Here is a 14221-nt window from a genome sequence, read left to right as displayed (position 1 = left end):
ACTTAAATTAATCAAGCTTACATTTTTTAAAATAAATCTTTTATCTGCTACTTTGTGAAAATTGAGCTGTGCAAGAATCCATTGTCGTGAATAAGTTGGTTTTATATCTTAGCTGTTTATCATTACAGATTCGTGGTCCTGTGTCTCACTTAGACTTTCAATAACTTCCCTGGTATAGCTGTTTCAATGATTATTAAAACTCACACAACTTCCTTACTACTTTTCTCTTATTCTCCAAAGATGGTCTAGCATTTTAATTTATGAGAGAAAGCAAACTCATGTTAATAGGCCCCTAATCTGTATTGATTATGCTGCTTCGCTCTTTTAATATATGTAAGAGAAGGTCTAATGGAGAGTGGCAGAAAAATTCACCCCACAATAGCTTAAAACAAAGGTTCTTTTTTCTTACATATGTAAAAACATCCCAGTATTATGGATGACTTATAAAAAACGGGAACTATTGTCATGACTATATAGTCTCCTAACCCAACTGTAAAGTCATCCTCGTGTTGTGTTCATTATTGGATGAGCCTCTTCTGCCCTAAGATGTGAATGATATAGTTTTCTTGAAGAAATCAGGTGAGAGTTCTAGAGCTTTATTTAATTAGTTTGTGCCAGGAAATCTAGGTATTCACAAGCCAATAAATTTGAAACATGTTGAGTGCTGAAGCAAATCAGTGACTGATTTTTAAATATAAAAATTTGTCAAAGTACCTCCTTTAAAGGTTGTTTTGAAAGTTTGTATATCATGAGTTTTACTAATTGGAAATAAGAAAAAAAATAAAGTCTACGTATAAGACTATCTACTGGAGCATGGGTAGGCTTTCAGGAGCCACATTCAAGAAAAAAAAAAAAAAACACAATAGAACAAAGCAAAAACCAAAAAACCAAAAAGTAAAACCCAAACCCAAAACCAACCAAACAAAACCCAACAATGTATTCTTATTCCCCCAGCAGACATCATCTTGTCAACATTCCTCAGGGAGGATGGAAGATCATGATTCCTCCCACACATACAAACAGTACCAAGAGAACACAGTAGTAACCACTAACAACAAAAATAAAAATAAGTGAAACAAGCACATGAAGCTTGGGGAAAAGATGTGGAAGATGGGCGAAGAAGTGAAAGAGATGGACTTGTGGTGGATTTGATCAAAACAAATATTTGTAATTCTCAAACAATAAAATAACAATAATATAAAGTCCTATAACCAATAATAATGAGATAAAATTCTTATTGGAGGCACTGGTTTTGCTCCTTTCTGACATCTGAACAGTTAAAACAGCCAATGTCAAGCGCTCCTTGGGGTGGCTCCCTCTGTCACCAATGACAGGGCAGTATCAGCCTCAGTACCTTGCCTGGTTTTGCTTAATTAAGATTTCTTCCAGTTCTCATTAGATGTGTGTGGAGAGATACAAACATTTTACTGAAGAAAAATATGTGATGTTATTATGTGCAGCATAGTTCCTAGGGAGAATATATGTTTTACAGAGAAATTGCACTGAAGGAGCCATTCTGTAGGTTATTAAGCTGCTTATTTTCTTTAGCGTTTTTATAATTTCAAAGACAAAAGTGGTATTAGCATTGGACTGAAGCTGCATCTAATTCCTCTATTGGCGTTTAATATGTGTCACTCCCGGATATTCTGTTAGAAGGCTGGATGAGACTTGATGGTTTGTTTCATTCTCTTTTATATGGTTAATGAATTAATAGTGGCAAGAATAGAACCCAGAAGCATCTGGAAGTATTGCAGTTTTATATAGCATTCAATGAAATATGGAAATATGAAATTCTCATCTTCTTGTATAGGCACTGAACTAACGTAGACATTGTGCTTTAGAAGACATCAAAGTATAGGTTGTGTTGTGTTAAAGACCTGAGACATTGTTTATAGAGAAACAGAAAAAAAATTATGGTGGTGCTGTAGATGAATCCAGTGTCTAGTGGATGTTAAGCAAGTATTCCACAATAGACATACATTGCAAGTGAAAAATATAATTCTGTCAAGCTTTCTTTTGGCTATGACAACCAAACGGCATTAAAGCACACTCCCTCTCTTCAGCCCAGCTGATTTTGAGAAGGCGCATAACACAAGCTCAAGTAGTTTCTTGGTAGAGAGATGATTATAAATGCTACTGTAGCATAGAATTATAGAAATTCTGAGTGAGCTGGAAAATTTTCCATTACAGATCATTTTCAGTTAGTTTCCTTTATAAAAATTGAGAAATATAATGTGATTTACTTTACTTTTCCACCAAAGACATGATTATAAATATTATGTTGTTTTGTGTGGTTGGATCAGTGATTTATTTATCTTTGTACTTTGATGGGCAATTAGTGTTCATATTTCTTATTACAAAAATATGATTGGTGAAGTACGCTACCTAGGATCAGGCCTTGTATGTTAGCTTTCCTATCTTTTCTGAAATATTGATGGGTTTATCCTTCCAAAAACTAACAAGAAAGCTAGAAATATGATTTTTGTGTAAGAATAATAAGTAGTATAATTTAAGTAGGAAAATGTATTCTTATTTTTGTTAATCGATATGCAGTTTTTGAATTTGGATTCTGAAAACACCTTTTAAAATATCCTTTCTTTTGAAATATTCATTCAAATTCATATATATATGTATATTTATATACGTATATATGTGTGTCTATCTATATCACATGCATACACACAAACATATATATATATATATATATATATATATATATATATATATATATATCACACACCATTTCCAGTATTCATGGAATAGACAGGAAAACTTAGAAAATATTTAATATTTTTGGCTGATAAAGGTGGCTCAGCAGATAAAGGTGCTTGTTGCCCATTTTGATGACCCAGATTCAGACTCCCACATACTGCCCTTTGACTTCCATGTGCACACGGTGATGTGTGTGTGTGTGTGTGTGTGTGCATGTGTGTGTGTGTGTACATAAGTAAACAACTATGATTTTAAATTAAATAACAAAATAGGAAGAGATTAAATTCAAAATGTTTTTCTCTTCAAACAAATCTAATTTTTTAAAAAATAACAATATACTCTAATATGTAATTGAAAATTTAACAAAATTTTGATCTTATTTTTGAGAGAAAAATGAATAACCTGGGTTTGAATTAAAATTAAGTCTCTGCTCCAGTATTTTTTCTTTCTTTTTTTTTTGTTTACTTTCTTATTGCTGAGATCAAGTAATTGACAAGAAACAACTTCAGTGACAAATGATTTATTTTGATTCTCCATTTGAGAAGATACAGCCTGACTTGGCAGGGAGGCTTAACAGTGGGAATAGCTTAAGGCTGTGCCTGCGAGAATATGAATCTGCTTGCCCATTTCTGCATGGATCAGGAGGCAGACAGCGCACACAGATAAAGACCAGCTTACAAACCTCAAGGCTTTCCCCTCAGCAACTCTCTTTCTCTAGGTAGGATTGACCTGGCAAACGACCCATGTTCTCCAAAAGCAGCATGATCAATTGTGACCATGCACTGGAACACATAAGTCTGTTGCAGACAATTTCCATTCAAATCATTACAGCTTCTGTAATGTGGCAAACTTGAACTCTTTATAATATGAGGGTCGAAGGGCTGTTCCTGGCAACTGGCACTATTTACGTAATAAGAACCCCATGAAAACAGTAGAAGCTTGAGACATTGGGCCTTTCCCTCTTTCAAACATCATTAATCGTCTCAAAGGTGTTCTTTTGTTTACATATTTTAAACAAAGCTCCATTCGTTTACAATCCTGATGAAAATGGTTATTAACTGAATCCTTGGAGTGAACAGCATATCTTGTAATAACAGAAAACAAGTCATGTTTTTTTTCCCCACACAAATATTTTAAAGGTTTTCCAATTTTTCTACTTTTACAATCCTTAATACATCTGAATCAATAACAATTCAGGTTAATTTGTGATCTTAATTTTCATTTCTTGTTACCTTAAGCTTGGGTTCTTCATTGCAGAGATGTTGCTGTATCACAGTCAGGCTGTTGTTACTGTTGCTAACAGTGTGCCCAACCCATATCCATGTGGTAAATCTTATAGAAACCCTACTACCCAAAACTCAAATTCCCTTTTCACATGAAGGATTTATACACACACACACACACACACACACACACACGCGCGCGCGCCAAATATATGAATTTTGTTTATTATGTGTGTATGTTAGTAGTAAGGAAAGAGATACCTAGGCTAAAATTGTGGAAGGGTGGTTAGTTCATTTCACCTCATAGGTGTTCTGCAAAGAACAAATCTGAATATATGTAAAATATCTGGCACATTTTTATACTATAAGTGAATTTTAAAATGGAAACTGGCTTTGTTAATTGAGATAGCCAATCTGCCTCCACAGTTTACCAGCAGCTAGTTGCATGGAACAGTGACTTTTAGGAGAAAGTGATTATATCTCTATACATCATATGGGCATATAAAAATCTTGGGCTCTCATTTATTGAAATTATTCTTTGATGATTCAATTACCTAACACATTTATGGAGGACACTTTGTGCTATTCTGGTGTCTAACCAAAACAGATAAGATTCATACTTACTTGGATGACAAGTTAAATTTTTTTCTTATTTTATTGAGTCTTACTATGCAGCCCAAGTTAGCTATGAATTTATGAGCCTTCTGTTTTAGCCTCTTGAGTTTTAGAATTATAGGTAACACTACCATGCCTGTTTCCCAAATAGATTTGGAAAAACTATTTTATTTTCTAAAAGTAAACAGCAAAAAGTAGTTCTACATACAGAAGACGAGATGGGAAAAGTTAAGCCAGAACACATAGGCTTAGTACAGTTCAGTAAAATGGAGAGGAAGAAAAAGACCAGCGGATGAGGAAACAATGGAGGAAATCTAACCTTAGAGTAGACATAGAGCACAATTTGCTCAGCCAGGCTGTTGAATCTATGAGGCAGCTCTAGACAAATACCTCTCAATTCATTTAAGGTTTGCAAGGCTGAGGAACATAGCTGCCCTGGACACCTATCAGGTCTTTACCCAGAAGAAATAAGGCAGGCTTATACTTCTGAAGTCACTAAGAATTTACACATGGAATTTAGTTACCTCTTAGAGCTGTATGATATCATGTGCTAAATTACATAAGCCTTCTATGTGGCATGCATATCTGAACTTTCAAAGGCTTCCTGTTATCTGAAAATGTTGCCTTAGCAAAATTTCTAGTATAACCGCCCTCTGTAAGAGACTAGAGGACAAAGGACAAACCTCTAGAGAGCTGTTATCATTTGTAGACAAGACCGCTTAATTGTAGCACAGAAAAACATATACGAAAGATGCTGGGTTATAACTTTAGCACACTTTTAACATGCTTCTTGTGGCATTAGATGATCTATACTTATTAAAGCCAGAAGCTGGAGGAGGTAAAAAATAATAGAATTACAACTTAATCCAGATCTGTCTCTGAGCAATCACCCAAGGTCTAAACTTCCCCAGACATACTACTGGAGATGATTATCAATTAAGGATTTATCTCATGGAAAAAGAGAAATTCTTCTTTCTAAAGAAATAAAAAATGGTTAGGAGAAAAATATGACAATTAGTGTGGATATTGGTATTACTGACCATTTTTGCAAATACTGAAATTTAGAGGTTACTCACCTGTAAGTAATGGAAGTAGCTACAGACATTATGGGTCTGCTGAACAGAAATACTTTTTGTCATTTTACTCAATTTTCCTTCATTTTCAGACTTATTCTGCTTTTTAGTTGATTATTTGGTAAATTTTTTAAAAACATATCACTATGATGCTCCTAAAACATTTTTTGTTGATTTAGAGATTACAGTATACATTTGTATTCTAAGTACACTTTTAAATATTATCTATTAAAGTTTTGTTATAAATGACTTGTAAAAAAAAAAAGTGTGGGAGAACATCTCTGGGATGAGCTAGAAACATGGGACAATGGAAACTCTCAGGAATCTGTGATGGTGTCCCTAGCTAAGAGTCCTAGCAATGGGGAATATGGAGCCTGAAATGGCCATCTCTTGTAACCAGAAAAGACTTCCAATAGACAGATTGGGATACCAACCCAGCCACAAAACCTCTGATCTGCAATTTGTCCTTCATACAAGATATGCAGGTATAAAGATAGGACAGAAATTGAGGAACTGGACAACCAATGACTGGCCAAGTTTGAGATCCAGGCCATGAAAGAGAACCTATACCTGAATATACTAATGATATTTTGCTATACTTGAAGGAGTCTACCATAACTGTCTGAGAGGTTTTACCCAGCAACTGATGGAAACAGATGCAAAGACCCATAGCCAGACATTAGTCAGAGCTTGGGGATTCCTGTGGAAGAGGATAAGGAAGGATTGAAGGAGTCAGAGAAGTCAAGGACACCACAAGAAAACCTACAGAATCAACTAACCTGAACACATAGGGGATCACAGAGACTGAACTGCCAATCAGACAGCATGCATAGAATGTACCTAGGCCCTCTGCATATATGTGACAGTTGTGCAGTTTGATCTTCATGAGAAACTCCTAACACCAGGAGCAGGGGCTGTCTCTGACTCTGTAGCCTGCCTTTTGGATACCGCTCCCCTAACTGAGCTATCTAGCCTCAATCAGAGAAGATGCTATGTGCCTCGTTCTGAATTTTGACATGCCAAGGTGGGTTTATATCCACGGAAGGCCTCCTCTTTTCTGAGGAGAAGTGGAGGAGGGGAAAGGGAGGGGAGGGAAGGAAGAGGGAGGACTGGAAGGGGAAGCTGCAATTGAGATGTAAATAAATTTGTAAAAAAATAACACAAAAGAAAAATTGGCCAAACACCAAATCTGTACATCACAATGAACTTTTGTACAGATAGAAACAGAGTATTCTCAATATCTTGCTTGTTCTTATTGAAAGACCATGTCATTATGTTTCCTTGTCTTTAGACCATGAGCAATACATGGCCACTCCTATGCTGTCATCATGCAGTTCTCTTTTAGATCAATTAAAGAAAAAAAATGATGCATTCAATTTATCTTCTTTTTCTTTCTCCCTTAACATGGAGCCAAGTGTCTGCCTGTGCATTTCCCTCTTTGAGTTAGATACTCTCTGTTGACTGCCTTGACTGCCGTAGCAACACTGTTGTCTCTAATGCTTACCTTCCCATTTGAACTGCTCTGTCACTTCATGATGAAAGATATACCTGGGCAGCCATCACCTCAGTAAGTGCTCTATTACTATTTTCCCCTGTGGTTCTTGGCACAGGTATAGTATAGAAGATGCCGATTCACAATGATTATCCTACAGCAGTGGAAATGTTCCGTGTTGCAAGTAGGTTTAACCTTACTGTTTCTGGTATTAGAGCATAAGGCTTTGAAAGTATGTCTCCGATGGTTTCATCTTTCCCATCAAACCTTCATTCCATAGTGTGGGTGCTTTGCATGGCATTAATATTCTAATGACACTTAATCTGAATATGGGTATGGTTTACAATGTATGTTTTGGAAGTTACAAGGAACTATGGGACTATGGAGGAGGTGATACAAATGTCAGTCATTGTCACTGGGTACTCCCAGGTGGGTAACAAACTCTTATCTTTCTGACCACATAGGGATGATGTTGGAGAAGGAAACTAGTCCAGGCAACTTGTGTGCAGTTATCCCCTTAAACCTATTCATTGATTTCTGTGTAAATTTGATGGAGAGAGTTTTGGAGGTGTTTGAAAACAAATATTTCTCTTGCAGTAGCAACGGTTCCTTTAGAGCTCTTGGAAACATTGTCAGTGATGGTTAAACACCATTTTGTGATTTGCTGTTTCACATTATAGAGTCATTGTTTTAATTCTTCAGACAACATTGGTATAATGAATGTACTTGTATGCTTATTTTTAATTTTGATATGCTAAATTTCTAACTTTTTAATTTAGTTACCTTAATGAGTCTTCTTGTGTCTTAGCTACAGCTGTGAATTTACCTGGACTATTTCTTGATGTGAAAATTACTGGTGACTTTTTTGTCCCAAATACCAAGAATTTCCTTTCTTTTCACATCTTTTTCTACTTTGGTGGATGGAATTATTAGTAATTTTGGCTCATCCTTTTTTCTTAATTCATAGTCAAACCTTTTTCTTTGGCATTCAGACAAGCCATGTTTTTATTTATGAAACTTGTTACAAGTTTCTTTGTTTCTCTTTTGTCTGTTTTTCCTTTCTTCTCTTCCTCCCTCTCACCCTTCCTTCCTTCCTTCCTTCCTTCCTTCCTTCCTTCCTTCCTTCCTTCCTCCCTCCCTCCCTCCCTCCCTCCCTCCCTCCCTCCCTCCCTCTCTTCCTCACTCTCTCCCTCTGTCTCTGTCTCTCTCTCTCTTTCTCTATCTCCACCCACCTTTCTTCTTTCTTGGCTTCTTGACTTTTGAGACAGGGCTACATGTAACTCAGGCTGGCCTCAAAAAACACTATGTAGCAGATGTTAACCCTAAACCCTGGTCCTACTGGAGTGCTGGATTACAGGTTAGCACCATTGTCTTTTAGTCCCTTAGTCTCTGCTCCTTTGGTTGTGTTGAAGAGTATCTGCAAGTGAATGTCTCATCATGGGTCTCACAATCTCACAGTGCCTTGTTTGCTTAAATTTGCACATGGTCACACTCAGGTTTCCTAGGTATCATTTCTCTGATCATTTTTATAGAAAATGTCTCCTTAGTATGGAGAATCAGTCCCATAAAGGATACAATCAGTTTGCAAATAAAGCAATATCTGGTCTTAACAAAACATCTGACCATATTGCTTGCTTTCAATTGTTTTCAGTATCTTAGAAGGAAATGGAAATTAATCGTAAATCTTGATATATATTTCTATTAGTAGGATACTTAGGCTCACAGAATTCTGCACCACAGTAACTCTTTTATTGCTAACTTTATATCTAATGTCTGTGAGCCATACATTATCTGCAACAGCAGAAGTATGGGGGCAAGGTGGCTTAGAGGATTATGATCTAGAATATATATAATTTGTTTGGAATTACATCCTACAAGCACCCACTCTAATTACACAGCTCACAATTGGAGAACACTTAAAAGTTTGCAAAAAAGCCATGTATTTTTAAAACTTTTAATCCTTAAAATTACATTAGAAAATAAAGTATATATTATTGTATCTGATATACAGAGAAAGAAAATTGAGACCTAGAGTTCATATAAGTCTTCTGTTGAGAACAGAACGTATTTTTTTTCTTTTTGATGTTGGGAAAAACAAATATTGGTTCAAAGGGCAGAATCTGAGTCTAATTTTCCCCTCAAAAACATTTTCCCTTGAACATGATAACTGACCCTTATTTCCATGGTTTCCAAATGAAAAGGAAAATATAATTAGAATTATTCTAGTGTCCTGTGATAATGTGACAGTTCTACAGTTAAATTGTTTGCCTTTTTTTTTGTTTGTTTGTTTTTGTTTTTTTTTGTTTGTTTTTTTTGCTCCTCTTAGGACTCAGGGCTATGGACAGTGGTAGTATCTGTCTCCAGGGAAAGCCAAGTCTTGTCTCCAGATCCAGTGATTTCACTCTTGATTTTTCTGCCACAGCATGTTTTCTTTTATCTCCTATAGCTCTGAAATATACTTTTTATTTTCATGATGCCACAGATACTGAGTTGTTCTTTAACTATTGTCACAGCTTTTGGGAAGTAGTAGCCAAACCCAAAGCTGAAATGGCATAAATTGTTTCTGAAGATGAGAACTTGATTTTTCACAAGGATCCTAGTCATGCATTGGTTATCTTGAAATAAAGAGAAGGAAGAAAGCAGAACTGATACTTCCATTGAGGAGACTGTGGATCTCTGGTGCCGGATCCTGGTGACCTCCACCCCTGTTTCCACTTTGTTCCATGATCTTGAGCATTTAACCTCTAGGTACTGAGCTTTGTTGTCAATGATATGGGAGCAAGAATGTCAACAGCTTCAGAAATGTCTGGTAAGAATTGAGTTCATATAGACATATAAGTTACTGATATCATTACCTCATAGGAGGTGCTGAGAAAGCGTCTGCTACTGTTGGAAAAGTAAGATGCTATTGATAGGTCCCTGGGTCAGACATTGAGTTCTGTGATTGAAACAATTTATCTCATTTAATTTTCATTATATGCCTTGAGATGTGAATTTACTTATTTCATGAAACCAAATAACTGTTTCCTAAGTCACATAGCCAACAGATGGCTGTAGCTTTTAGTATCATGTGCTCAACTTCTAAGTAAGAATGATGACTGTATAACAGAAATACTCCAGTCATGGAGAATACAGAAGAAGCTGTTGTATTCCAGGGTACCCTAAGCATTTGATTTGACAAAATAACTTCCACAGAAAGTGGAAAGAATATATATATACATTTTCCACATACATAATTATGACCTACTCAGTTTGTATAATGTTGCTTGTATGTATCTTTTCAGGGGTAGGCATTTGGTATTGGATGATCGATTGGTATGATATTCTCTAGGGAAGACTATTTATCCTCTGAGAGAGGAGGAATGTTACTAATATTATTGTAGCCTGCAGGACAACATTTATATCTGAATGTTAACTTCCACTTGAGAGGATTTTATTTTAAAGTGATGAATCTGATTTAATTATAACTGAACAGAATTGAAAGAGTTACTTACCATTGATAGTCTGTGATCTTAAATGTAAAACTTTTAAATTGAAAGACAGCAGGTTTTAGTATAGGACTGGGGCAAATTTAGAATGCAGTGAAAGCAACAATTCACAATTTTGTCTTGATTACGCCTTCCATTTATTACATGTGAAGGTAGTTTGAGAGCACCAATTACTTTCTCTTGCCCACATCTCTATAGGCTTAATAATTCTGCCACCTTTTCAGCCTAAATTTTGCTCCTTGAGCCTATAGAGAAGATGTCAGAGTTTCCAGGAAGTGTGATGTTTTGAAGAGCAAATGCATAGGAAGTTTGGACCTAGGTTCTAAATGGGATATTCTCAAGAAAATTATTTGAGTTCTCTGAGTCTCTTTCCTTACTTGTAAAAAAAAAGGGGGGAGGCTATTTTAAGCTTAGAGTGTAGAAAATTGTTAAAAATATTACTGTTTGAGAAAGTCACTATGAAATGCATTGGGAGAAGCCATTCTTCTTAAAAGAAGATCTATAGTAAAAAAAAAAAGTCCCAGTGATTGACATAACTTTATTTTTGTACTGTTCAGGGTTCTCTAGAGAAACAATAGCAATGGCACATTGGTTCAGACTCCAACCTAATTATGAGGGCTTTCAAAGTGTTAGCCATTCAGTCGAGGGGCTGACAATTTACACTTTCCAGAAGGCTGGACATTCTGAAGGACCTGGCACCATGTGGTGGGTCTGATGTCTGCAGGTGAGTCAGCACATGGACCGCAGGCAGTACTGCTGTGTATGGACTTGAAAAAACAAACCTTACTTCTTTGGAAAATCTAGGCCTTGAAGAAGCTCACTTGCATTATAAAAGGTCATTTGTGTTCACAGATTACAATCTTTGATGTCGTTCATAACTACTTTTGCAATAACACCTAGGCTAGCATCGGACCTAAGTGGTGTGATGATCTTACACCTAGAGGTAAGTATGACATCACAGAACTGGACTATTTATGGTACTGGTGCCACAGTTGTTCTAATTGTCTGTATTTATAAGATGCCTTGAAGCCATTTCATAGTTAATAGGGAACTGTTAGCAGATGGTGAATCACAGTTAAATACATGGTATTTGCTGCTGAAATTTCTCATGCTGGAAGATTCAGTAATTGATAAGGAAAGAATGCAGCATGATTTATGTTGTGTGTCTGGCCCTTTAAAGGAACCCATGCCCTTTAATAATTGGTTGACTTTTGGAATTCTGGGAATAGGAGAGGAAATAAAAAAACAGCAGAATCTGGCAGCAGGAAGTAGGATTCAGAAGTAGCATTGAGAAGGTTCCAGCAGACAGAAGAATAGGGTCAGAGAGCAGAGTGAGAAGACAGTAATATTTGAAACAGGAGAAGCTGAGCTGAGCCATAGAATATACCATTGGAGACATTTAGGAGAAGAACCCAGGAAGAATTCACACATATTAGTGAACATAAGGAAAACAAATAAATAAAATAAAAGTACAGAACCACTTACATGAAAACACAAAGGAGTATCCTTACTCTTTCAAAGATATCCTGATATTTCATGTTTACTTTGGCTCCAGCCAAATTCCTTTTAGGAATGAGAAAACTTCCAACAAGCATGTCTTTATCATTGTCTTGAAAAAAGAATAATTTATTGGATTAGCACCCTGAACTCCAGTGGTATGTCAGCATGGTAGATTGTCTTTCTCCTTAGCAAGTATGACGACTGGCTTATTTCCTAGGAAACTCTGGTTGCTCTGCAGGTGACAGACTATCAGTTTCTCATTAAAACCTCATCTGGAAAGTACCCATGGTACTTTGGGTAATGGTGGGAGTATCTAGTCTCCATTTCCTCTGCAGTAACTTAACCTGTTCCTCTGAAGAGAGAAAATCCAGTATTTTCAGTTTGACACGAGACACTAACAGAATAGCATATGTGAACTCTTGGCGGTAATCAGTGTCACCTCTGTGAGAATATGTATTTCTGAAAGAAAACAAATTAAATATATATAGACTACCAAAATCCTATACAAACAATAACAACAACAAACAAATGAACAACCGAAAAACCAAAGCAACAACAGCAAAAGCTTTTAGATACCTTAGTGGCTGTTAGCATCAGATGCTATACACCAAAAGCAGATGTTCTGTAATATTATTGTTGATTTGGTACCAGTGTATAATATTATTTTTCTTACAGTAAATTCTGCAGTTACCTTAGGGAACCTGGAACTTGTATGTGTTTTGTCAAATCTTTCCAAAATAAAGCACTAGTATTCACAGGTTAAGGAATATAATGTATTCAGACACTGGTATGTGGACAGTGTTCTTCTTATGTGGATTCTCTCCATTTTACACATTTCTGCAAAAGATATTGCTTGTGAGTCTAGAAGATGTCACCACTGAAGAACTGCATCTTCAGCTCTGCTCTTCCTACTCTATTGAAGACATACAGAAGTCTCTGTGCTAGGGAACAGTACAGACTGGATATGCAGTATGATTACTACACAGAGCTCCCATACTTAGGAATATTCTCATCACAGAACATAGCCATAACACTGCTAATGGTCAAAAGCTTCTGGAGTTCACTGGGGTCTTGTCTTGGGAGATTCACATAGCAGTCATTTGAGTTCAAAGGTATCTTCTGTGGGCCATGTGCTCTACAAGGTTATTGAAGTGACAATGGCTTCAGAAGGTGCTTGGAAATGATTTTGGTGAACACATTCTAAGACTGTCTATAAGGTCCTACATAGCAAAGTAGAACAGGTAAAACTCTGAGAAGATCAAGTCAGGTTATCTGGTGCTGAGAAGGAAGTCAGTCTCTGCTGTCCCCTGTATTGTGTACACACATGTACTTCTTTGCAGAGTTCTAGCCATTCCTTTCAGTAGACTGGATTTCTGCCTCTCTCTTTTATTTGTTATTCTTAACAAACTTAACAAATAAAATAAAATCTTCAGAGGGATTGCACATAAAGGAAGTCTAAGTTCCTAGTGGCAGAGAGGAACATGTGTACTTATCTCTGTTCCCACATCTCATTCCTGTAGAACACTTGTACTCATGTAAATACATGAACAGTATTGGTTGTCTAGTGTCTTAAAATGGCTCTGTATATAATGACTCTTTTAAAACTTGGAGAGGAAAGGTCATAAATGGACAAGGATATTTTCTTGCTGTTGGTTCTGTAATCTTTTAAAGACTGGAAACCATGCTTCTGTTTTGTTATCCTGTCTTCTCAACACAATGATTCATAACGGTATTGCCAGGCCAATTAAAGAATCTGATCTTTGTAGCAAGAGTAAATTAATGTTATTAACTCTGTCCTCTAAGAGAAGAACATCTTGATTCAAGAATATCAGATCTTTGTCTCACTGGCCAAATATTTATTATTTAGTTTAATCCTCCATAATATATACACCTGCTCACTCATATAGCTGAATGTTAAGTTAAACACAAAATACTTCGGTTCTTGAAATGAAGATATCCAGTTGGTGATCTAAGATATCTGTTAAAAATTAGAAGTCTTTTTGAGAATGCAGCCAAAGGAGGCAGGTGATTAAAGTCTCCCATACTTTGATGCTTTCCAAATTTCATTGGTTTCTCTGTAATATACTGGCTTTCTAGCAGTATCTCAATATCTGTCTG

The sequence above is a fragment of the Grammomys surdaster genome, unplaced genomic scaffold (genome assembly GCF_004785775.1).
Source record: "Grammomys surdaster isolate TR1022 unplaced genomic scaffold, NIH_TR_1.0 99, whole genome shotgun sequence".
In the NCBI taxonomy this organism is placed as follows: domain Eukaryota; kingdom Metazoa; phylum Chordata; class Mammalia; order Rodentia; family Muridae; genus Grammomys; species Grammomys surdaster.
The sequence above is the reverse complement of the archived record's forward strand: the minus strand, read 5'-3'. Positions refer to the sequence as shown.